The sequence below is a fragment of the Cornus florida genome, unplaced genomic scaffold, assembly GCF_030987335.1.
Source record: "Cornus florida cultivar Cherokee Brave unplaced genomic scaffold, ASM3098733v1 CherokeeBrave_3.0.0_Hap2_Chr03, whole genome shotgun sequence".
NCBI lineage: Eukaryota > Viridiplantae > Streptophyta > Magnoliopsida > Cornales > Cornaceae > Cornus > Cornus florida.
Window position 1 is genome coordinate 37,905,157 of NW_026775573.1, and position 26,268 is coordinate 37,931,424.

General features: G+C 37.0%; 1 pseudogene; it reads right to left on the bottom strand.

Annotated features, from left to right (window-relative positions):
- Positions 1-16,985: 16,985 nt before the first annotated feature.
- On the bottom strand, positions 16,986-25,439 carry LOC132301462 (chaperone protein dnaJ A7A, chloroplastic-like; annotated as a pseudogene).
- Positions 25,440-26,268: the final 829 nt, after the last annotated feature.

The following is a 26,268-nucleotide window of genomic DNA, read 5'->3' on the forward strand; positions in this document are numbered from 1 at the left end:
GGGTAGTGATGAGCGCTCGTCCGACATTGGGTCTGCGCGTGGTGTGCAATTGTGCGTGTAAGGGCGCACTAGGGGGATGTCCTACGAGCGTTTGTAAGATGCAGACAAGCGATCATAGGACATAGACGAGCGCTCATTATTAGACTTTAGCTACTGTTTTTTTTTTTTTTTTTACCTCCTTCGTTTACTTCGAGCCTCTTCGTGTGGGTCCAACATGGCCTTTAGGATGTACGGGACCCAATGGCCGCTCCCGGTTACGAGTTGAATGGTCCAAAATGTCATTTTTACCCTTTTTATCTATAAAACGGGCAACTTTGAACCAAATTATTTTCTTTCAATTCCAAATGACTTGTTATGACTTAGAAGGTTATTATAAGATCCCCAATGCACTGCACGAAATTACCCTTTTTACCCTAATTGAACCGGTTTAAGGATTAAGTCGTTTCGTTTAATCGTAAGTGATTCATATTGGTTAGCAATGAGTATTATGACATTATCATGGCCTTTAGTGCACGGTATTGGTCAAATAGACCATTTTACCCTTTGGTGGTTTCGGGTCAGGTTAGGACCCGGTTAGTGTTTCGGACCCCAGGTTTGGGTCGTTACAAAATTAGTATCAGAGCTCTAGGTTTGACCACCTAGGGACGACCGGAATGGGTAGACGGGTATTGGTGGAGCATGTGGTATTGGATTGTGTATATGTACCGTACATAGAATTTTTATTTATTTTTATTTTTTGTATTGTAATGGAATGGATAATGATAAAACATGCTCTATATAATTTCGTGTTAATTGTTTAAGTTAAAAAGCATATTACAATGAGAAGTATGATTATGTGTTAAGTGCTACGCATACTATGTGTTATATGTGTTTTACTTGACGAGCATGTTATGCGTTGTTGCCTACTTGTCATGCAAGTGTATGTGTTGTTGCTATAGGTCCTATGCTATTTATCTAGTTTGTCTATGCATAGTTGAGTAGGTGTTGCATCTTTGTCATGATTTGGCATATGTGAGCGTGAACAATGTGGTTAGTGTCATCTTTTGTAGTTCGGATCGACTTTAGTACGTTGTCATTAGAGGTCTTAAATGTGTTGTCATTAAAAGTCTTAAAGTCATATATTATCTTTCCCCGGTATAGTGGTTGAATTCTTTGGATGATGAGCTGGTAGAGCTATATGTGTGGGTCATAGATTTTTTATGTTAGCCATGATATTATAGGCACAAATCATGGTATGTGACTTACCATATTATCTGAGATATGATAGCCACAAATCATAAATTTGACTTTATTTACGCATATATCTAGACATGAAATATGCAATAATTTTATTCAGTTTCCTTTATTGTAATATTAACATGTACTCTTTAGTATATAAATATGAGAGTTGTGAATGAGTGTATTTACACATCATTCATGCCTTTACGCAATTCTCTCATTTTTCTTCTTTTTATATTTTTACTTGGTATTAGAGCCAGGGTGGTTCGACTGCAATACGGGCATTGCGAGTTCGGCACCACCCATTCAGGAATGGTTTAAGGTCACATCACCCATCTGGAGGTGTCGAGTAGGCAGGTGTTCCGACCTCAATGAGGACGTTGCGAATTTGGCACCACCTATTCAGAAATGGTCTGAGGAGACATAGTTGTTTCTTTTTATGGTCTGATGAGACATTGTTGGTTCTTTCATCTATATTAAACATATGTATGAAGGGGAATGGTCTGAGGAGAGATTGTTGATTATTCTATCTACATATTTTAAACATGTATATGAAGGGAAATGGTTTGAGGAGATATTATTGGTTGTTTACGGTCTGAGGAGACATGTTTGGTTGTTTCTGGTCTGAGGAGACATTGTTAAATGTTTATGGTCTAAGGAGACATTTTAATTTGTTGATCGGCACTTCATTTGATAGAAAAACATCATTAATTAGATTTGCATGCGTTAGCAAGACCGTGTTTAAGGATGCATTGTGCAAGTTGGCAATCACATCCACACACCAACTTGAAGGGAGTGTTAGCCATGATATTATAGGCACAAATCATGGGATGTAACTTACCATATTATCTAAGATATGATAGCCACAAATCATGATTTGACTTTATTTACGCATATATCTAGGCATGGAATATGCAATAATTTTATTCAGTTTCCTTTATTGTAATATTAACATGTGCTCTTTTTAGTATATTAATATGAGAGTTAAGAATGAGTGTATTTGTATATCATTTAAGCCTTTACGTAATTCTCTCATTTATCTTCTTTTTATATTTCTACTCTTTCCGTGTAACCAAATTTGGTTAGAGGTTGTGGGACGTGTGTAGTACTTGTGGTATGTGACTTAAGGAAGAATTGACTATTAAGAGAAGAGTGTGGTTGAGAAAGGTAGGTTTCCATCACTGATGGTCGTGTTGGAATTAGGACACGGTGTCCTACTTAGATTTTCATCTTTGGAAGACAGGAGGTTTCAAGTTGAGATTAACCTTAAGTACTGTAATGATCTTGATTTTTCCCTTTTTTCATTTTCTGGAATTTTTTTTTTTTTTTTTTCTGAATTATTTTCGTTTCGTCTCGTTTTGCGTTCCAGACACTACAAGGTGTGCCGGGTGAGTTGCAAGAGTCAGTTAGGGCATTTCCTTAAGTTCAGGACTCTTGAAAATGCATTGGTTGTCATTTCGGCATTTTTTTCATTTTTCGGGCCAGGAGGTCCGAGGTGGGGCCCATTATTGGAGTCGTTGAGCACGAGAATTGTGTTTTGGGTTCATTGCATTTCATCTATTATTATTTAATGCATTTTTTTATGTGGATATATGGTTATTTATGTGGTTGTAATTTATGTTTAGTGTTTATATATTTTTATAATGAGATAAAAAGATATTTTTGTACAGTAGACCCCACATGTCTAAGGCTTGTTCCAAATATATCATTTTGTCCATCATTTTTGGCATCTTCATTTCCCTATCATGTAGCTTTTTGGTCTCTCTCAATGGTGCAAACTTTCTCTCACTAAAACCTTATATTTCAAGCCTTTGATCTTCATTTTCCACTTGGTTTTGAACTTTTCCATAGAAGGCAAAGTTGACGAACGCGTTAAGGGATTCATTTTGATCAGAGTTGATCATGACTTAACCATTCTTGGAATTTCAAATTTTTGGACTGAATTTGGGGTTTTCTTCATTTCTTGAGGTAGAGGTGTTCTAATCCATACCTTTTTTAATATTAGTGAATTTTCCCCTTTAATGTGATTATAAGCATGCTTAATTTGATTATTTTGCCCATGTCTTTGAGGATTTTGTGTTTAATTGGGCTTTATGTGACTATGTGGCTGAAAATATATATTTCTTGGAATGATGTGATGAAGCATGTAAAACTGAAAATTATTGTTGCATTGTATATGTATAAATTGCTGAAATTTCATTTTTTTATTTTAGAAATGAAATATGTCTACTATGTTGGATGTGTTGGGTTTGTTATATGAAAGTGTGATGTGATTTATTTCTAGAAATTTTGTAAAGGCATATTATGTTGTTGTTATTAATCTCAAATTATGAATATTGTATAATGTCATGATTGTATATGGTGTGACGACCCTGATTTTACAAGCCAGTACGTCTTGTGATGACCTGAAAGTTGATCCGAAACGGATCCGAAATGCGGAAGCAAAAACATAAGCAAGGTTTATAGGGATATACATCGTCCCTAAGACACCTAAGCGACTGCCCATCAGGCCACGGAACTTAACGAGAACGTAAACAGAAGCAATGGTTGAAAATAGACCAAGTATGGCCCCAAGGGCAAAATGGTCCTTTCACATAGAAAACGAAGTATCTAGAACCGTACATCATCCCTAAGACACAAACGTGACTCCCTAAGAAGTCACGGAACTCAAAGAGACAAGATGCGGAAAACTAGGGTTAAAAACGACAATGTTTAACCCTAGGGGCAAAATAGTCATTTAAAAAAAAAATAGGTGTTACCAAGCACACCATTGGATAGACAACGAAAAATTAATAATGTAATATTTTCAATTTTTACCATTTTCTATTTTCTGGAATTTTTAGATTTTTAGAAGGTAATTTCGTTTTTTTTGGTTTTACGTGCCAGACACCATGGGGTGTGCCGATTGTGTCTAAGAGTTGGTTGGGGCATTCTATTGATTTCAGGACTCTTGGAAATGCAATGGTTGTCATTTCGTCTTTTTTTCATTTCTCGGGCCGGAGGTCCCATGTGGGACCCACTACCGGAATTCTTGTGCACGGGGGTTGTGTCACCAGTCAATTGCATTTCTTACATTTTTATTTTTATGCATGACCTTTAGTTGTTTATTAAACTGTGTGGTTAGAATTTAATTTGTATGTGCATATATATATATATATATATATATATATATATATATATATATATATATATATAAAAGGAAGATATTTTATGTTTGTGGTGCCCACCCCCATTTTTATCATTTTATTGGCCAATAGGCCATTATAGGCTCTCATTTTTCTCTCCCTCCCATCCGATACTCTCTCTCTCTCTTTTTCTTTTTTATCTTTTTCCTTTCTACTCAATTTCAAGCCTTGATTTTGATCTAGCCTTTGGGAATTTGATAGTGCCGTTTAAGACAAAGTTGAGGAGCTCGTTGAGACCTTCAATTTGATCGGAGCCAAGTCCCGTTTGGCTAACCTAGGGATTTCAAAAATTTGGGCATTTTTGGGGCTTTTGCTTCTAAGTTGAAGTAGGGGTTTCTAAGCCATGAATTCTTTGACTTTTGTGAGTTGTTTCTCTATAATTTGTTGTATAGCATGCTTAATTTGTGTAAGTTTCTTGCAAAATAGCTTAAATGTTATATATGAAGTGTATGGCCATGTGTTAATTGATTTATCATGAAAATACATGTTTAAGTGATAGTATTACATGCCAATGGTGTTTAAATTACTATGTATTAGTTGAAATTGTATGAAAATGTATGTTTAAGTGATGGTATTTCATGTATATTGTTTTTAAGTTGCTAGATTTTGTAATATGGAAGCATGTCAATCATTTTTAGAAATTTTCCTACAATGAATGTTGTGATGTTAATGTTAATACTTGTTGGATATGAAATTTTCTATTGGCATGGCATGAAAAGCATGGTACATTCATGCATGACATGGGGTAAGAAAATGGAAAATATGATTTGAAAAGGAAAGAAAATGATTTTTGGGAAAAAGGTTTTGAAAGAGGCTTGCGAAACCCCGGTCGCCTAGGAGTTATCTAGGGTCTGTGGCGTTAGTGTGATCTAGAGGGAACTGGGGAGACATCCCTAGCGTGGTTGAGTTACCTGGGCCCCAAATAACTCTATGGAGTTGCCATAGGTCAGGGACAGTTAGCCAATCCTTTTCTTGTGTCGCCATAGAGTTACCATGGGATGGGTTGCATTAATGGTTGGAAATGATGACGGATAAATGTTTTGAAATGGGGAGCGACATTGCATACCATTGCATTCTATAGCGTGGTATGATTTGATGAGGGTTTTGATGTATTGTTGTTGGAATTGTTGCTATGTTTTCCCTTCCGATTAAGTATAACCCCTCTTTCCTTTTCAAATGCTTTGTATGAATTCACGGGGTCACAAGAGGTGTGTCTTAGGCACCTTCTACTGAGCTTTATGCTCACCCTTATTATATTAACATTTTTCAGGAAATAGGGGTTGCCTTGGAGTTTCTAACAGGTGTTTGATGACTTCTATTGAAACTTTGGGACATTATATGTGTAGCATTTTTACTTGAATTTAATACATGTAAATCCTTATATATTTGTCCATGTAAGATTCATGGTGTAAATTGTAATTGATGCATAAGGAGGCCATGAGGCCATTTTGAATTAAATTGAATGTTACTCATACCTTTTCCTTATAAGTATGATTGGGAATTTTCATGTTCAAGCCTTATATCGGGGTTATAGGATGTTTTATGTTGAGTTTAAATCTTAGTTCATGGCCATGGTTGATGCCAAGGAGGTTCCAAGGTCCCATGCACTTGCAGTAGCCAATTTCAGGCTTCCTAGGTGGGGAGCCGGCTCCCTCTGGAAGAAAACCGGCTTTTTTTTTGTCTAGTAGCCTCTTTTCATCAAAATCATAGCATGGAGCCTGCTCCTTTGGAGTGGAGTATGCTCATTTGGAATAGAACCTCCTCTTTTGGAATAGAGCATGCTCCTTTGGAGTGAGTGGAGCTTGTTCCTTTGGAGTGGTGCCGGCTACCTTGCTGCTTGTCTTTTATTTATTTATTTATTTATTTTTATTTTTTTTATTCAGACCTTGGATGGCTATAACTTTCCTATTTCAAATCCAAATGGGTTCATTCTTGAGTCAAATTTCAAGTATTTTTAGTCAGTTTTCCAATGAAATTAATTTCACTCAAAAATTCAAATCGTAAATAGAGTTATGACCTTTTTAGTGTGGACTGCTCTAGAATTCTTTAAAAGCGAAAATGGTAATTATGTAAAATCCTCATTCTTAGGTCCAGGACTTTGCGTGATGGGTTCAAATGACCCTTATGACTTATGTTGACCTATTTAGACTCATTTAGAATTATATAATTAATTTAGACCATTTTACCCTCGGGTATTTTTGGGTTCAAGTAAGGACCTGGTTAGCGATTCGGACCCACGGATTCGGGTCATTACAAATTTGGTATCAGAGCAATGGTTTAAATACCATTAGGACAATGGGTAGAGGCCTACCTAGGATTGCATGGAAAAGTTGAATTGCATGACTTTGTGCTTATGTGTTAAGGTGTTTAATTGTTCGAAAGGCATGCTTTCTTGCTTATCTGCCTATTTGTTTATATGATCACATGTTTATATGTTTAAAATAATGTATATTGTTACCATGATAATGATTGAAAACATATTAATTTTGATATAATGATAAGTATAAGGTGTATGGTAGCGGCAAGTGGTAGGCACAGTGTGAGCAGGTCTTTTTTTATGATATTGAGACAAGTTAGGAGCATGGTTGTATCATGGTGTGGGTTATGATTATTATAAGTATATATCCATGTGTATATACAGTTGACCATGGGATGGTTGTGTGAGTTTTGACCTGAGTAGGCGAGGAGCTCTGTTACTCCAAGGTTGTTGGGTGTCAGTTCTTATCGAATGGATGGCTTGGTCTTTTAGCTCGTGGATTGAGCTATCTAGTGTAGAGTTTTCCTGATCTTCTTGGTGCATTTTGTGCGATGCTTAGATCACAACTTTAGAACAAGTTCGTATTTCATGACATGATGACTGTGTTGTGTGTGAGTTTTATGCATCGGTGTATGGGTTCTTGTGACCGTGGAGGTCAGGTGTGTAAGATGGAGTTTTTGTGGGAGAAGGGTATGACCTTAGGAAGGTAGGGTTTGCAACTTAGGTCACGGTTTGGTGTGGAGGTTCTTTTCGAACCGGTTTGCGATAGGTGCAATGGGGTTAGAGGTTGGCATAGTTGTCTAGAGAATCTCGAGGTTATGTTTAGTGGTTACTTTTAGTTGTGTAGAGCAAGATTGCACTATAAGGCAGGTTGTATAAGGTCATTGAAGTGCTCGATCATTTGCGGATGAAGTGATTGATGGTAAATACTGTGTCACCAAATGAACTATGTTTTGGAAGTTGAAAGTTATGGGCTGGAGTTGTATTTCAAGTTGTGTCTGACGTATCAGGAGATAGTGCTTAGTGTTTGAGGATCCGAAAATGTAGACTGATGATAAGAATGATTGGGATGAGGTTGATCTTGTAGGTTTAGTTGGTAGCCCCATTTGACTTTTGTCGAGGCCAAGGATGTTTTGAGGAACGGGAATGAGGAGAAGTAATGATGTTGAACTTAGGGCATGAAATTTTCTTGTTAAGCATGTAGATCGGCTTAGGAAGAGTGGTTTAAGTAATCGGTTAAGCATTAGTGATTGATTGCATCGTTGATGATTTTAAAGAGACAATTAGGTGTTAAGCATTCTGAGATTTGTGCTCATTTTGTTTTGAGGATTTATCGGCATGGCATTGCCACATGGAGGTTCTTTTCTAGTGGTAAATAGTGGTCATTGTGGGGAGTATCGAGAGTAATGGTTATTTTCTTGTTATAATGGTGTTGTCTCAAGGATGTTTGAGGAAGAATCGCTTGGTAATGACTTGATGACCCAGCGAGATGAGAGGTTTGAGTTATCCATCGGCAATAATGGTATTAAAGGTGTTATGGTGTGAGGTTTAGTGCTGATGAGTAGAACGGTTTAAGGTATGATCCGAATGTGGTCCGGGAATTATGAGTTGTTTGTTGTGTGCTGATAGGTAGGTGATAGGATTGTGCGCCAGTTGAGGTGATTGTGGATGGTTTAGTCATTAGAGCTAGTGAAGACAATGTTACCGGTTAGACACCTTTTTCTTTTGACGAGTAGTGGGTTGTTGTGACTAAGGTCATAGGTCTTGTGTGCACAGTGTTCGAGGTAGTGTTGCCTGGAAAGGTAGCGATGGAATAGGTGGTAAAGTATCATTTTATGGCTTAGAGGTTGTCATTTAGGAGTAACAGGTTCCAAATGGAATGGGTCGCGGTGTCCAACGTACTGTGATCGTTCTTAGTGTTAGCACGTTGTGAGCAATTAGTGCCCTTATCTGATTGGTTTTGGTTAGCGATTCGGATCCAGGGGTTCGAGTCGTTACAAATTTGGTTAGCATGGGTATGGCGATATAGTGTAAGTAAGGTTCCAGTGTTAATAGTGTATGACGGTCCGTTAGTGGCGAGGTCACCTAAATTTGTGTTTGTAGTCCCGTATGTGTTTCAAGTTAGTTCTTCTCCTTGTGTGTAAAGAGTTCTTTTCATCTTAAGTGAGATCGGGTGTCTACGGTTGGATGATTGGTAAGCAAAGGGTGACAGGGTGTCAGGTGCATTCAGGAAGGAGTTATTAGTTTTGGGTGAGTGTGGGGTTTATTACCTTTCTATTTGTTCTAGTTTTGACAGGGACCTTGTTTATCATATATTTTGTCCTTCATTTAGGAATTATGTACGTCCACGGATGGATGGACCTATGTGTGGTTTGTTACGCTGTTAAAGTTCACCGGTATGGTTTGGTTGAATAGGTCGACTCACTCCCACGGAGGGAGGTGGAGTTTTTGGTTTTTATAGTGCTTGTTCTGAGAGTGGTTTTGACCGGTGAAATGTGAGGCACGGGTTGCCAAATAAGGATTGTATGTTTCCAGTGTTTAGTACTAGCGGTGATGGATAGGGAATGTGCCGTGAATGGCAGTTTGAGGATGATTAGGTGATGTGATGTAAGTCATGTAATTGGATGTTTTTATAGGCATTTGATTCAAGCAATGTCTTGAGGACAAGTGTCGATGTTGCCTTAGAATTACATGATTAGAGAAAATGAATGTGGGACTCCATTGAGGAATAATGGGGATAATTGACTTTGGTTTTCAGGTTTTAGGCATGAAATGGTCGTAGTGTGTGTTTTTGACAAGGTAAGACTTAAATCGAGTAATGTTATAAGTAATTTATCTAGTATAGGTGTTATGAGGAAATTAGAGATCTCTCGTACTGGTTGATGATTGTAACATTTGGTGCCGTGTTGTTTTTAGCTTGTTACGAGCTGTATGATTGAGGAATGATTGGGACTTTTAGAGTATGTATGTGACTGTATAGCTGTTGAGGTTGCGTAGAATGATGGATTGATAGTGAATAGATCTTATGAATATTTTATGGACTGTGTGAGATTGTGTTTGAGGTTTGGACTTGAGGATAGGAACGACGTCTGTGTTGAGACCCGATCGATGATGAGAATGGCTTGGCCAACCATTTCTCCTAAGTTAGTCCATCTTTAACACGATGTTGGGTCAAAGGTCCATGATTGTTTTGGTTTGTCAAGAACAATGAGAGCACGGAATTGCGGGTTATGTCGATGTGACATTGTAGATTCAGGTGGTTTGTCTCAGGTGACGAGATGTGTTAGGTAGGACCAAGTGTCCGGTAAAGGGTTTGTGGTACGATCATTGATCATTGAAGATCTTGTTTTGAGGATTTGTGTCTTAGGTACATGATGGTGCGCTTTACTGATTTGGTGACTAATGTTTATGCAGTTGTTTGGAGAATTGTTGTTTGGTTATCTTGAGGTTGATAAGTATGATGATTGTCGTATGGTGCGGTGGTGTAGCTATGTGTTAGATGGTGAGTGCTTGGTTTGACAGAGATGTATAGAATTGGGATTTTGTGTGTCCTTTGAAGGATGAGTTGAGTTGGACGTTATCTTATTTGGTGATTTGGTGACTGTTCTTTTTTCATGTTTTGGAGCCTTTCGTGGCAGTGTAGAGTGGACCGATGTCCATTTTGAGTCAGGCGTAAGGTCTAGTTGGTCTTGTGTTTTGATGTGGTAAGTGATAAGTACCCGCATTGGGTTTTAGTGGTGGTGACGTTTGATTACCTGTTGACTTCAGGTGTTAAGACAATAAGGTTGGTGACCTCATAGTCTTGGGGTTTTATGAGGTGTTCTCAGGAAGGTTTGTGGTTGTAGGTCTTATTCCTTAAGGAGGGTAGATTTTGAGGACAAAATCTTTTAAGGAGGGTAGAATGTAATGTTTCCAATTTTTACCATTTTCTATTTTCTAGAATTTTCTGAATTTTTTGAAGGTATTTTTGTCTTTCTCGTTTTGCATGCCGAACACCATGGGGTGTGCCGGTTGTGTCTAAGAGTTGATTGGGACATTTCCTTGAGTCCAGAACTCTTGAAAATGTATTGGTTGTCATTTCAACATTTTTCTGTTTTTTGGGCCGAGAGGACCCAAGTGGGACCCGCTACCAGGGCTGTTGCGCACAGGGGTTGTATCACGGGTCCATTGCATGTCATGTATTATTATTTGTACATAAGTAAATTTTTTAAATGTTTAATCATGGTTGTGCTTGAATTTGGGTGTATATATATATGTAATTTTAAAAGGAAAGTGGGATTTTATAAGTGGTGGGACCCGCCCCCTTTAGTGGTCATTATAAAATGACCTTGTATGGTCATTTAGTGACCATTTCTTCAGCCCTCTCTCCTGCAGTTTCCCCTCTCTCTCTTTCTCCATTTCTCTTTTTCTTTTCTTTTTCTACATCAAAACAAGTTTGATCTAGCTATAACCTTTGGGAATTTGATATTGCCGTTTAAGGCAACGTTAGAGAGCTCGTTGAGACCTTTAATTTGATCGGAGCTAAGCCCGCTTGGCCAACCTAGGGATTTCAAAAATTTGGGCATTTTTTGGGCTTTTGCTTCAAAATTAAGGTAGGGGACTTTAAGCTATGAATTCTTTGACTTTTGGGAGTTGTTTCTCTATAATTTGTTGTATAGCATGCTTAATTTGTAAAAGTTTCTTGCAAAATAGCTTAATTGTTATATATGAAGTGTGTGGCCATGTGTCAATTAATGTATCATGAAAATACACGTTTAAGTGATAGCATTACATGCCAATGGTGTTTAAATTACTATGTGTTAGTTGAAATTGTATGAAAAAACATGCGTAAGTGATGGTATTTCATGCTTATTGTTTTTAAGTTGCTAGATTTTGTAATATGGAAGCATGTCAATCATTTCTAGCAATTTCCTATAATGAATGTTGTGTTATTAATGTTATACTTATTGGATATGAAATTGTCTATTGGCATGGCATGAAAAGCATGGTACATTCATGCATGACATAGGGCAATAAAATGGAAAATATGATTTGAAAAGGAAAGAAAATAGTTTTTGGGAAAAAGGTTTTGAAAGAGGTTTGCGAAAAACCCAGTCGCTTAGGAATTGCCTATGCCCGTGGCGTTAGTGTGACCTAGAGGAAACTGGGGAGACTTTCCTAGCGTGGTTAAGTTACTTGGGCCCCAAATGACGCCATGGAGTTACCATGGGTCAGGGACAATTTACCAATCCTTCTCTCGTGCCGCCATGGAGTTGTCATAGGACGGGTTGCATTAACAGTTGGAAATGATGACGGATAAAGGTTTTGAAATGGGGAGCGACATTGTATACCATTGCATTCCATAAAATGGCATGACTTGATAAGGGTTTTGATGCATTGTTGTTGGTATTGTTGCTATGTTTTCCCTTCCGATTTAGCATAACCCCTCTCTCATTTTCCTATGCTTTGTATGGATTCACGGGGTCACAAGAGGTATGTCTTAGGCACCTTCTACTGAGCTTTATGTTCACCCTATTATATTAACATTTTTCAAGAAATGAAGGTTGCCTTGGAGTTTCTAACGGGTGTTTGATGACTTCTATTGAAGCTTTGGGACATTATATATGTAGCATTTTTACTTGTATTTAATACACGTAAATCATTATATATTTGTCCATGTAAGATTCATGGTGTAAATTGTAATTGATGTATAAGGAGGCCATGAGGCCATTTTGAATTTAATTGAGTGTTACTCATACCTTTTCCTTACAAGTATTATTGGGAATTTTCATGTTTAAGCCTTACATCAGGGTTATAGGATGTTTTGGGTTGAGTTTAAAGCTTAGTTCATGGCTATGGTTGATGCCAAAGAGATTCCCAAGGTCCCATACACTTGCAGTAGCCAATTTCAGGCTTCCCAGGTGGGGAGCCAACTCTGGCTCTTTTTTGTCCAATAGCCTCGTTTCATCATAATCATAGCATGGGGCCTACTCTTTTGGAGTGAAGCATGCTCTTTTGGAGTGAGTGGAGCCTAATCCTGAAAGAAGGCGGCTTCATCGAAAATGGGAGCCAGCTCCCTTGTTGCTTGTCTTTTATTTATTTATTTTTATTTTATTCAAACCTATGATGGCTATAACTTTCTTGTTTCAAATCCAAATGGGTTCATTCTTGAGTCAAATTTCAAGTATTTTCAGTTAGTTTTCTAATGAAATTAATTTCACTCAAAAATTCAAATCATAGACTGAGTTCTGACCTTTTTAGTGTGGACTGCTATGGGATTCTTTGAAAACAAAAGGGACAATTATGTAAAATCCTTATTCTTAGGTCCAGGACTTTGCGTCATGGGTTTAAATGACCCTTATAACTTATGTTGACTTATTTAGACTCGTTTAGAATTATATAATTAATTTCCACACCCTAGTTGACTATTCTACCCTCAGGTGTTTTCGGGTTCGGATAAGGACCCGGTTAGCGATTTGGACCCACGGGTTCGGGTCATTACAAACCAACAATCTATAGAGATCATGAACTTTAGCTTCTGAATATGTGAGTTATAATTAACAAGAGAGACAAGAATAGTGTCACATAACAGTACCACTTTGGGTCCCGTTACACTGCTGATCCTTGCAGTAGCAAAGATTGCTAGTAGATCAAACAACAATCCTCGAATGCTTTGATCCTTTCAAAGTGTGATCGTTTCACCTCTGTTCTTCAAGATCTAGATTTGATGTAGAAGAAGTAGATCAACTTTCTCTGATCGTTGTAGATATAATATTCAATGATACTTTGATCATGATCATAATTTCAACAATACTCTAAATCAGATTTGATTTTCTGCAGAATATCTCTCTAATAGGCTTTTAAGAAATCTGAAGATGTAATGCAAAAGCCGTATCAACCTAGATGAAAATCAAGATTTATATAGACCTTTCAAAGACCTAGATATGCATAGGAAAAGGTAATCTTCGTGCATAGGACTTTTGAAAGAATTCTAAACCAAATAGGAAGCTTAGACAGAATAGGAAACTAATTACCTAAACTGCACTAGCAAGTGGAACTGGTAACCAACTTTGGAACTAGTTCCCAAAGGACAAAATGTTTCCTTCGAAGTAAAGACTCTTGAACGGGTTCCCAAATGTGGTACTGGTTCCCTCTTGACAGAATTCTGAAGGAAGAATTGAAACTTGAAAAAATTCGTGCTTTGGTAACTTCGAAAAACATACCATGTAAGTATAGTGTCCTAAGTGGGAAACAACTTCCTAAAGTGTTGTTCATACCTTTTTCGTAAGTCAAAAGTTTATCAAACTTGAACAGCTTTCCAGTTTCGTAGCCAATTTCGATCTTGATATGGTAACTTGAAAATTACAATTCAATCGGACTTGTATTGACACAGAAATTAGCCAATTACAAAAATTATATCTCGACGCATGGATTAAGATGAAGATCATGAACAGAAAGATGAGAAAGGAGGTTGGAGGAGTCAATATTTATAATAAAGGAAGAAGAAAAAATGGTATGGAAACATTCCAAAGTCAACCATATTTAGCAGGTTTATATGACATCACCATTTTGTTATTTTTGAAGGTAAGAGATACCTCTGAATGTAACAGTCAGTGAAGGGGAAGATTAGGTGGATGATACATCAAAAAGCCTATTTGAATCGATCTACACTTGGTTTAAGACAATGGAAATGAAACAAAGTTTCGAGACATCAACATTGACTACTGCTAGAGGGTGTGTTACTCTCTATAAACAAAGTTGAAAAAAAGGAACTCGGGCTTCTACAATTTTTCCAAAAATCAGAGACTTTGTTTAGGAGCATTGCCCACTTACATTCCTTCTCAATATGGGCAATGAAGGATGGACAAGCGACAGTGGAGGCTTCTTACATGGTATTGCATCTAAAGACACTATAAACGAGTATTACCCTGCCTAGGTGAGGTGCTACTTGACCATTACATTATTTTGCGAGATCGAACATAAATTATCATGTTTGTTAGTTTAAATTACTTGGATTGAGGTTCCTTTAGTCAATCACACAAAGCATTACTTGTTCACTTAAATGAGCAATTGATAGATAAATATACCTAATTTAAGGACACTTGTGAAAGTTGCAATTGATGGGCAATTGATTGCACCTTCAAGGACACTTGTAAATACCAGGAATCTCCATATAAAGTTTAAATACCATAGTCCTAGTGATTTTGGACCATGAGAAACCTCTGGAGTTAACCTGGAATGGCTATGAAGAAGTGAAAAACAAGGACGAAATCCTTAGACTAACCAACAATCTATAGCTATCATATATGGACTTATCTTCTGAATATATGAGTTATAGCTAAACGTACGTACAAGATGGAGTAAGAAGATTAGGGGGCACATACCAGTTCCGCTTGGAGTCCCATTACACGCTAACGTATAAGGTTGATCCGAGCAGTAGCAAGTAAACAAATTTGAATCACTATACCCACATTACCCACCGGATTGCTCACATTGCCTGCAGACTGTATCATTTGCTTGCCACAACAACCCAAAACCACCGTCAAGAGCTGCTTCAAGAAGTGTTGAAGGTGAAGTAGTGCTTGGTAAAGCTAAAGCAGCAGTCGTAGCTGCTGATTGGGAAACTTGAACTATGATTTTGTTACTGCATGTTAACCCAGGAATGGTAGTGGTCACTAAATAGGGCTGGTAATAGCTATTGTTGTTATTACTATTCGCTGGGCAACTAAAATGTCTAGGCGTTTGGCCAGAAATCAAGGAGCAATCATACAACAGGGTCAAGTTGGCAATATCAGAAGAATAGTTGAAGAGATTCCAATCCAAGTTAGCATTATAAAGATTTGTTGGACAAATATTATTCCAGAAATCGTCTCTAGCAACTGTGAGTTTCTGTGCTGTGATGTCGATTTCTAGCACTTGAAGTGTTGTAGACTGAATTTTGAGGCGTGTGACATCTCCTTGGCAACTAAGGTTGAAACCTGGGTGACCGATGTACCCAGGTCGATTCATTCCCCAGAAAGGATAAACAACTAATCACCACAGGTCGTGAATCGGTCATCTTCGGCACACACAGATCTCGGCGCGTGGATTAAGATAAAGATCATACACATAAAGATGAAAAAGGAGGTTGGGAAGAGGTGGGGATCCATTTTTTCAGAGAGAGATGAGCTATGAAAATTTTGAAGCTATCCCAAATTCACAAGAGGGGATGGAGTGTCCTCAAATTCAAAGCCAGGATGTGGACACTATTGAAAAATTGATTTATCATCAACTATCATGCATATCAAGAAGAAACTGAGTATCATTGATAAAGTAGAGCACATTTATGGAAATTTAATTTTCAAATAAGTGGAAGCTTCTATTGGAATGGAAAAGGCTCCCTCTGTCCCTTATTAGTAGTTCATTTTTCTCTTTTTGCATGTCCCAAATTAGTTGTCCTCTTTGAAATGTCAAAACATTTTTTCTTTATATTTCTATCATTGTCCTTAATCTTTTTAAAAAATTTTAAACTTTGTAACTACATATATTTAAATTAAAAAGGACAATTTGGTAATTTTAAAAGGGGACAATGCATTAATTGCATATCCCCTTAAAAAGCTATAAAATTAAAGATCAACAACTAATAAGGGACGGAGGGAGAATAAATCTAAAATAGCAAACGTTTTCTGCATGGGATTTAGATAGATTATGAACATGCATTTACAACTTGAAACTGAAATTCTCGATGGGCTGGTGGGGTAAGCATATCAACCTTTTTTACTCCTTTGTTTTTTCCATTTAACTCTATATATATTCTTATCAATCTCTTGACTATGGCTTGAACCCACACCCACTTGGGTTGGTTTATCTTGAGAGGGGGAGAGAATAATCAATTGCCTTCCTTAAATGGCAACCAAAGGTGGGTATTTATAGAGAAACTGGTACCCCTTGATTAATAGACGTATCCCTTTACTCGTATCCCTTCTACAAAATTTAGTTTAAACTACCCTTCACACACCTATTCACTTTAGGTGTGGCTATTCACTTTGGGTGTGGTTCACATTAAACAGACATAAGTTTGGGTTGTACCTCTTCCTCTCACAGCACTTTATCGCATCTTTTATGTGTAATGCATCCCTTAACAATACGATAAGTTTCATTCACATATTCCAACACTGATAAGATCAAGATATGCAGATTGGTAACGAATACCAAAAAAGCCTCAATCATGAAATTCGTTTACACTTAATCAAGAGAGTGAAAATAGAAATAGAAGGCCAAAAACATGAATAATTAAGCAGAATTAAGTCTGTCTAATTTTCTTCCTCTTTCCCTCAAATATAAATTGTATAATACACTGTACAAAACTAACCCAAAAAACTCCCTACAACTACAAAGCAGCTGAAAGTAGCTAGAGCCATTGAGAATTCACTGAAAATTCCTGCTGACAATTCTAGCAATAATGTAAAACTTAAAATATCACTTATACTAAGAAGTTTAGGGGCAACTGCATATCCACCACTTAGCCATTTTGGAATCTCAACTTGAACTCGCACCAACTGATCCCCCCTCATATTACTTTTGTTCTGAAACGGAATGCCCTTTTTTGCCATCAGCAGTGTCATTCCTGGCTGAGTACCAGCTAGGATTTTTAGATCCACCATTCCATCCACTGTAGGAACTTTCATTGTGGTTCCTAAGATGGCATCAATGTAAGTAACCTTACAAGTAAAGAGAATATTGGTGTCATCACGTTTCAGTACAAGGTCTAGAAGAACTTCAATTGTCACGAAAAGATCTCCAGGGGGACCCCCTCTCCTTCTTGCATTACCTTTTGACCGGACCCTAAACCGGCTACCGGAATCAACCTTAGCAGTAACTTTCTGGCTAATACGCTTTGACTTCCTTACTCGCCCATCACCACCACACGTGTTGCATGGAGTAGAAATCTCCCCCGTACCACCACAAGTAAAGCAGGTCATTACCTGTTGGAAGACACCAAGTGGGGTCCTTACTGATGAGACAACTTGCCCTTGCCCACCACAGGTGGTACGTTTGGATGGCCTGGTCAGCCCCTGACCCATCACAGGTGCCACAGGTTTCAAGCTGAGTTATTTCAATCTCTTTTTCTACTCTAAATATTGCTTCTTTGAAATTTAAGATCAGATTGTAGATCTGATCTTCACCCTTTGTGGCCCTATTCCAAGAACCTCTTCCACCTATGCTCATACCACCCATACCTCCCAAGCCATCAAATAATGACTCAAATAGATCAAAGGGGTTGCTAAAATCCTGTCATGACATGAAGTGTGTGTTGCGAAATTAAACAGAAAACACAAGAAATAAATCAAACACACACATAATAAGAACACACAGATTTTTCTTGGTTCACCCTAATTTAGGGTTACGTCCAAGGGTTGTAGGGATTTCACTATGATGATAAAAAAAAAAAAAAAAGGCGACAGATACAGAAAGTTTAGTATGAATAAATACTCTCGCATTAGGGCAACATAATGAGTGCGAAAATAACCAAAATACCCTCCAAATAAGTTAGGCCTTGGTGTGCAGTATCTATCAGGCTTCACACTACCCATCAATGTCCCACTTGGAGACTGATAAACATCAAACTGCCAACTCCCACATGCCTTCATACATAGCAAAACACTACAACAACTCACTCATTTGTCCTCAAGCCTGAACACCAACTAAAGCTAAATAAAGCTTTAGTTTCTCAATTATCACAGCCTTAATTAACATATATGCTGGATTTTTACTCCCATGGATCTTCTCAAGTGATAAAACTTTATCCTCTAAGTGTAAGCATATGAAATGGTACCTCAAATGCATATGCTTTGTTCTGGAATGGAACGCCAGATTGTTAACAAGATGAATTGCACTCTGACTATCACTATATAAAATACTATCCTCTTGCTTTTTACCCAATTCTTCCAAAAAAACCCTGCAACCAAATCATCTCTTTGTTCGCTTCTGTAATTGCAACATATTCAGCTTCTGTAATCGATAGAGCCACAATCTTCTGCAACTGAGAGACCCAACTCACTGCTGTACCACCCAAAGTATACACATACCCCATAGTACTCTTCCTATTATCCATATCACTAGCCAAGTCTGAATCAACATAACCATGCAATGCAACACCTTTTCCAGTATAACATAGTGATGTTTCTATGGTACTCTTCAAGTATCTAAGGATCCATTTTACCGCCTCCCAATGATACTTGCCTGGATTACTCATGTATCTGTTCACAACTCCCACTGCATGTGTTACGTCCGGTTTGGTATAAACCATGACATACATTATGCTACCAATAGCTGAGGCATATGGAACTCTTTCCATGTATGCTCGTTTTTCTTCTGTCTTGGGTGACTGTTCCTTAGTTAGTCTGAAATGACTAGCTAATGGAGTGCTCGTTGGTTTTGCATCTTGCATGATGAACCTGTTGAGAACCTTTTTAACATACTTTGTTTGTGACAGCTTCAAAGTACCACTCACTCTGTCTCTGCAAATCCTCATGCCAAGAATCTGTTTTGCTTCACCCAAATCTTTCATTGCAAAATGCACAGACAATTGTTTCTTCAGATTTTTAATCTTCTCGAGACTTAACCCAGCAACCAACATATCATCAACATACAATAGTAAGATAATGTAGATGTTGTCAAACCTATTAACATAACAACAATGATCTGCATAGCATCTCGTGAAACCATTACTGCACATGAATCCATCAAACTTTTTATACCACTGTCTGGGGCCTGCTTCAAACCATATAAGCTCTTTTTCAGCTTGCATACCAAACCTTGCTTTTCTGGCACTGTGAATCCCTGTAGTTGTCTCATATAGATATCTTCTTCCAAATCACCGTGAAGAAAGGTAGTTTTCACAATTAACTGCTCTAAATGCAAATTTTCTACAGCCACAATTCCAAGCACTAATCTAATTGTAGTCAACTTCACAACCGAGGAGAAAATCTCAATATAGTCAACACCATGCTTTTGCTGAAATCCCTTCACAACCAATCTGGCTTTGTAACACTTGTTACCATCATGTTCTTCCTTGATTCTGTAAACCCACTTGTTATGTAAAGCCTTTTTGCCCTTTGGTAGTTCAGTTAGCTCCCATGTTTGATTTGACATGAGTAAGTCCATCTCATCCTGCATAGCTGACTCCCACTTGGTTGAATCACTAACTTGCACTGCTTCATCATAACTCTCTGCTTCACCACCATCAGACAACAACAAATAGTGTAAAGAAGGTGAGAAACACTGCGTAGGTTTGGAGACTCTAGAGGACCGTCTCAATGTAGTAATAGGTGTACCTTGTTCCACCTATATTTTTTGGATTGTTCTGAACTCTCCTCTGCATATCTTCCTCGGAGATTTTGTCCAACTTAACAAACTCATCATTTTCAGCATAAGCACCTGCATTAGTAGAATCTGATGCTAACCTATCCTTATACATTATTTTTTCATTGAACATGACATCTTTGCTTCTAATTATCTTCCGATTTTGATCATCCCAAAACCGATAACCAAACTCATTAGTGCCATACCCAATAAAAGTACATTTTTTTGACTTTGGATAAAGTTTGCTTCTAGCATCAGAACTTATATATACATATGAAACACAACTAAACACTTTCAGATGTGAAAGATTTACCTGTTTTTTGCTCCAAGCCTCCTCTGGTAAGCCTTTATCCAGAGGAACAGAAGGTCCCCAATTGATTAAGTATGTTGCAGTATTAATTGCATCAGCCCAAAACATTTTAGTCAATCCAGCATGTATCCTCATACTCCGAGCACGCTCATTCAAGGTTTTGTTCATGCATTCTGCAACCCCATTCTGTTGTAGGGTTTTAGGAACAATCTTCTCCATTCTGATCCCATTAACAGCATATAACTCTTTGAAACCTCTATCTTCATACTTACCACCATTATCAGACCTCAAACACTTCACCTTTAAGCCTGTCACATTCTTCGCCATGGCCTTCCACTTCTTAAAAGTATCATCTATTTCAGATTTATTTTTCAAAAAATAAATCCATACCTTTCTTGTAGAATCATCTATAAATGTAACATAATATAATAAGCCGCTAAGAGATGAAACTGGAGAAGACCCCCACACGTCTATATGAACCAACTCTAATTTCTCCGTCTTAGGTGTCCTGCCAACCTTTGAAAAACTGACCCTCTTTTGTTTCCTAAAGATACAGTCCTCAGACAAACTAATTTCAACTAATTTAATACTCGACAATTTTCCTTTCAACAGAAGTACCTTCATCCCTTTCTCACCCATATGACCTAGTCTACAATGCCACAGGTTTGATTCTATGCCAGCATCAGCAACAACAATGGCATTTTTGGTGTTTGTTGTCATGTATAGAGTACCTGCCTTGCTTCCACGAGCCACGACCAAAGAACCCTTGGTGATTTTCTACGAGCCACCTACAAAATTAACTACGTGCCCATCATCATCAAGTTGTCCCACATAGATCAAATTTCTCTTCAAGCCAGGAACATGCCTCACATTCTGAATCTTCCATATAACCCCATTAGGTTGCCTGATCCGAACATCACATTTACCCACAATATTCAAAGGCTCATCATCAGCCAGATAAACCTTTCCAAAATCACCACTAACATAGTTGTCCATGATTTCACGATGTGAGGTAGAGTGAAAGGATGCACCTGAGTCTAGAACCCAACACTCAACCGGACTATCTATACTCAAAATCAAAGCATCAACAATCTCTTCTCTGACGGCATTTACAGAATCCTATTTTCCTTCGCTCTTTTTCTTTGGTGCTCGACACTCAAACCTTAAATGTCCCTTTTTCCCACAGTTTCAGCAGGTTCTAATTTTGACTTGCTTCTATGTTTGGATTTGGATTTACTACGATCCGAGTCTGATCTTTCAGAAGTTCTTCTCCTGCCCTCGGTATTGAAAATAGATCTAGAGGATTCCCCTGTGTCCCTTTTGCGAATATCTTCGCTGAGGATCAAGTCTCGAACATCATCAAACTTCAATTTTCTTTTTCCTAAAGAACTACTCACTGTTGTAACAGTACCGTTCCAACTTTCTGGTAAAGAGGATAAGAGAAGCAGCGCCTTAACATCATCATCAAACTCGATCTTTACAGAGCTTAACTGAGTCGTAACAATGTTAAACTCGTTCAGATGGTGAAGCGCCTTATGACATTCTTAGGTTAAATAATCGTCGTATCAAATATACCTTGTTAGACGCAGTGGGTTTCTCATACATATTTAAAGAGTAGTCATCAAAACTACTGTTGTCGTCTCCTTTGCTATGTTGAAGGCAACATTACGCGACAGTATCAATTGAATGACCCTTAGTGCCTGTCGATCAAGAAAAGCCCAATCATCATCCTTCATCTCTTTCTGGTTTATTGTAATACTCCCTAATTTTGGAACACGGGTTGATCAAATCCGCGCACAAAATTAAGGGATATCAAAACAATTGAAGTATTTAAACAAGCACATATTACAAAATTTAAATAAAAAGAATAAATAATTCGCTGCAGGAAAAACTATTAAATAATAATTCTCCAAAGGTTACAACTCGGAAATCCCATAACTCAAGGACCCCTTAACCAAAATCCACTATTCAAAAATTCATTAATAAATGCTTAAGTAATAATATCCTACTTTGAAAAAAAAAAAAAAAAATGGATAAGTCTTCCAGCTGCGGATCATCAACTTTGAGACTTGGACCTCCTGTAACCTGAAAAAAAATCGCGAGTTAAACCCTACGAGCAAGTTCTCTTTACCAAACCTCTAAAAACCAATAAACAAATCATCTATACCAAATTCAACTCTAATAAAGTTTAACTTTAATATACGTTACTACACATATATATAATACACTAATCCTATCCATTAACGGTTTCATTACATTGTCAAAATCATTAACCAATGATTAATTAATAATCATATCTAAACTAATCTACCAGTATATATATTTATTTAAAAAAAAACTCCTTTGACCTTAACTCCATTCTAAACAATTATTTAATCATTTAAATAATAAAATATAATTAAGGGAATATAATAAATAATCCAAAACCCAATAATGATTTTCTTTAACTATTTAGATCATGCAACTAATATCTAGGCTTTGACAAATCATCCATGTCTCCACCAATATTATTTTATTGATATAATAAAATAATGGCTAACCTGTAGTTACTAGATTATTCTAATAAGAATAATCTAATCCTAATCCAACTGGAACATACGATATACATAGATGAATTTTAAATCATCTAACACATAACAATTTAATTATGCAATAGCAATTCAACCATGCCATTACAAATATGTTTATTTAAATATTAGCAATTCAACTATACTTCCTTAAGTATATTTATTTATACTCTTAAATAGTAATTCATCCATGCTTCCCCTATATGAAATTTATTCATAAATAATAAAGCCATATATTTAAGCCTTTGGCAACTCATCCATGCCTACAATTCAACCATATACCAAATCTTAAAACTAATTTAACCATAAACCAAACCATACCTGGGCATTCCATTTAATTTAACTACCGGCCTATTAAGATATACCAATTAAGAATAATAATTTAATCATCTTAAATAGTATATACACATACACATATATTACTTAATATAAATATATGTATAACACCCTCCATAATAATTCTTGATTACTAAAATCATATATATATATATATATATATATATATATATATTAAATACCAAAGTGACACTCTATGGCTCTTAAAATACCACGAACGCATCTGCTGATGGTTGTTTTCAACCCTAACAGTTTAAAAAACCAATTCTGGGAATTCACTAGACCACACAGGAGCTTTTGGGGACCTCAAACACCACTGCACGTGCCCCCACGCGCCGCCACACTTGCCCAGACTCACTGCACGCGCTTCCACGCGCCATCCTTCACTGGCAGGCGCGTCCACGGGCGGCTATGCTCCTGATCCACTCTCAGCGCATGTTGGTAGCTTCTAATTGGTTGCTGTTGGTGCTCTGGTAAACCGCGCTACACTGGATAATTATTTTTGTTGACTAAACTAAGTCAACAATCCCGATCGCATGTGCACCATACTCCCATGTTCTATACTACACTGAATCATCTCCCTTTCACCAATTTAATCCAAGGGTCCAGATTAGCATACTTACCCTTATACTATAAACCTCGCCACACTGGAATACCCACTCTTTTGACACACCGATCACAGAAGCCTCCAATGTTGTGTAAACAAAATTTAATGTATATATATATATATATATATTTTTCCAGAATAATTTAATACTATTCTAAAAATTATAAAACAAATCCAGAAAATTCTAGAAAAAATCCCAAAAAGCTTAGTTTATTAATTTTGGGCATGAATAAATCTATATAATTATATTATGATCAATTTAATCTAATTAATCAAGCTACACAAAGTTAAAGCAAACTATAAAAAATTTTAGAAATAAAGTTTAATTAACCTAACCTCACATACAATACTTAAATTATCAGAACAATTCATACATATATTTACATGTTTAAATCTATAATTTTGTAAAGAATAAACATGCTCATCTAATCCGATTAATAATTTAATTTAATAAAATTAAATTAAATTTTCAATAATCAAGATGATAAGCCTATGAGTTCTAAGTGGAGAAGTAGAGAAAACTCGCCTGTTTGTTCCAAATCCGACGTCTTATTTCTTTGATTCGGCCTTCTCTTTATCAGCCCTTCTTCTTCTCTTTCTAACTCTCTTATTTTTCTAACGTGGAAAACTTTTATCGGTAAAACCTTAAGTGTATATTCAGGTCTTTTGGGGTAAAGCCCAAGAGCAAGATCATGCTGGTTCAAGCCCAAAGCGGACAATATCATACCATGCGGTGGAGTGGGTCGTTACAAATGGTATCAGAGCTTGACCCAGCTAGAAGTGTACCGACGAGGACGTCGGGCCTCCAAGGAGGGTGGATTGTGATGACCCTGTGGACAGGTGTGTCGTGGGCGGGTGCAAGACACTATCAGGCTACCACACTGGCGAGCTACGGGTGCATAGTCCCACATCGCTTGGGTAGATGAAAGGTGAAGTGTTGATATGTAAGTGTGTCATCTCCAATTGGTATGAGGCCTTTTGCGAGCTCAGGCCTAAAACGGACAATATCATACCATGTGATGGAGTGGGTCGTTACATTTCTCTCCGTAAAGAGGCTAGTATGAATAAATACCCTCGCATTAGGGCAACATAACAAGTACGGAAATAACCAAAATACCCTCCAAATAAGTTGGGCCTTGGTGTGCAGTATCTATCAGGCTCCATACTACCCATCAGTGTGAATGTGTAAAATTGAGATAAACCACGATCTCATTATTTCTTTTCTTTTTTAGTAAAATGAAACTTACGCCGTGCCCATGCCAGCACCTTTAAGCCCCGCCTCCCCGTATCTGTCATATATAGAACGTTTCTCATCGTCTGACAAAACCTGTAGTTTGTGATTACATCAAATGCTCAAATACTCCATCATGGCCATCAAACCTACCTCTGCTCAATCAAGAATCATATAGCAGAATAATAGGTATGAGGATCAAGAACTTTACCTCATAATCATTACTAATCTCCTCAAATTTTGATTTTGCTCCTAGTTCTCTGGAGAAGAGAAAGAAGAACAAGAGTTCAAATAAAACATTTTACTATTAGAATTTAATGATAAAATAGAAAAAATAAAAAGATGATGGAACTTGATAAATGAAAAGGTTTAAACAAACAGCTCAAACAGAGTGCATAAAGACATAATGCCATCTAGCTTTGCAATTGCAAAAAATTTGGCCCGGCTAATTGTATTTTTAAAGAACCAAAGGGTTAAACACAAAGTGGAATGAATTGAAACGTAACAAGGGGATAATAATTAGAGAAAAATATTACAAGAAGGACAAAGGGAATGGAATGGCAACATAACTAACTCATGGTAAAAAAAATGGCGGGTTATATTAATAACAAAGCCAAACGAAACTTTGATAGAGACCAAGGGAAAAAATTTATTAAAAAAGAAACATGGTGGTCGAGTGATGATATATAACAAGCAATGAATAAATAAAAGAACCTAGTTTCATAGGATGGCAAAAAAACGTAAAAAAACAAAAGGATTTAAGAAATACAAAGAATTAAAATATGGAGCTAAAAGGATGGTCGCTAAAGTTAAACAAAATGCATTAAATAACTTCAAAGAAAAAATTATCGAAAACGAAAAAAAAAAAAAACTTCAAAGAAAATTTAGAAACTAAAAAAGGTGAAACGTCTATGTACAAATTAGAAAAAATTAGAGTGAGGTAAACTGGAGATGCCGAGATATGGATCAAGTTAGGTGAATTAAGGATATAGATCAAACAATATTAGTTAAAAAAAAAAAAAAAAGATTAACTAAAAAAAAAAAAAAAAATTACTTTCAACACGAACATAAGAATGGTAAGTGAAATTGATAATAAGGATGTAAAGAACACACTAAGAAATGTGTAATAATAAAGTAGCACTCCCTCCGTCCCAACTAATTGTCCATCTTTTCTTTTTGAGCTGTTCCACAATTCTTGTCCCATTGAAAAGTCCAAGTAAAAGAAGTGCATAAT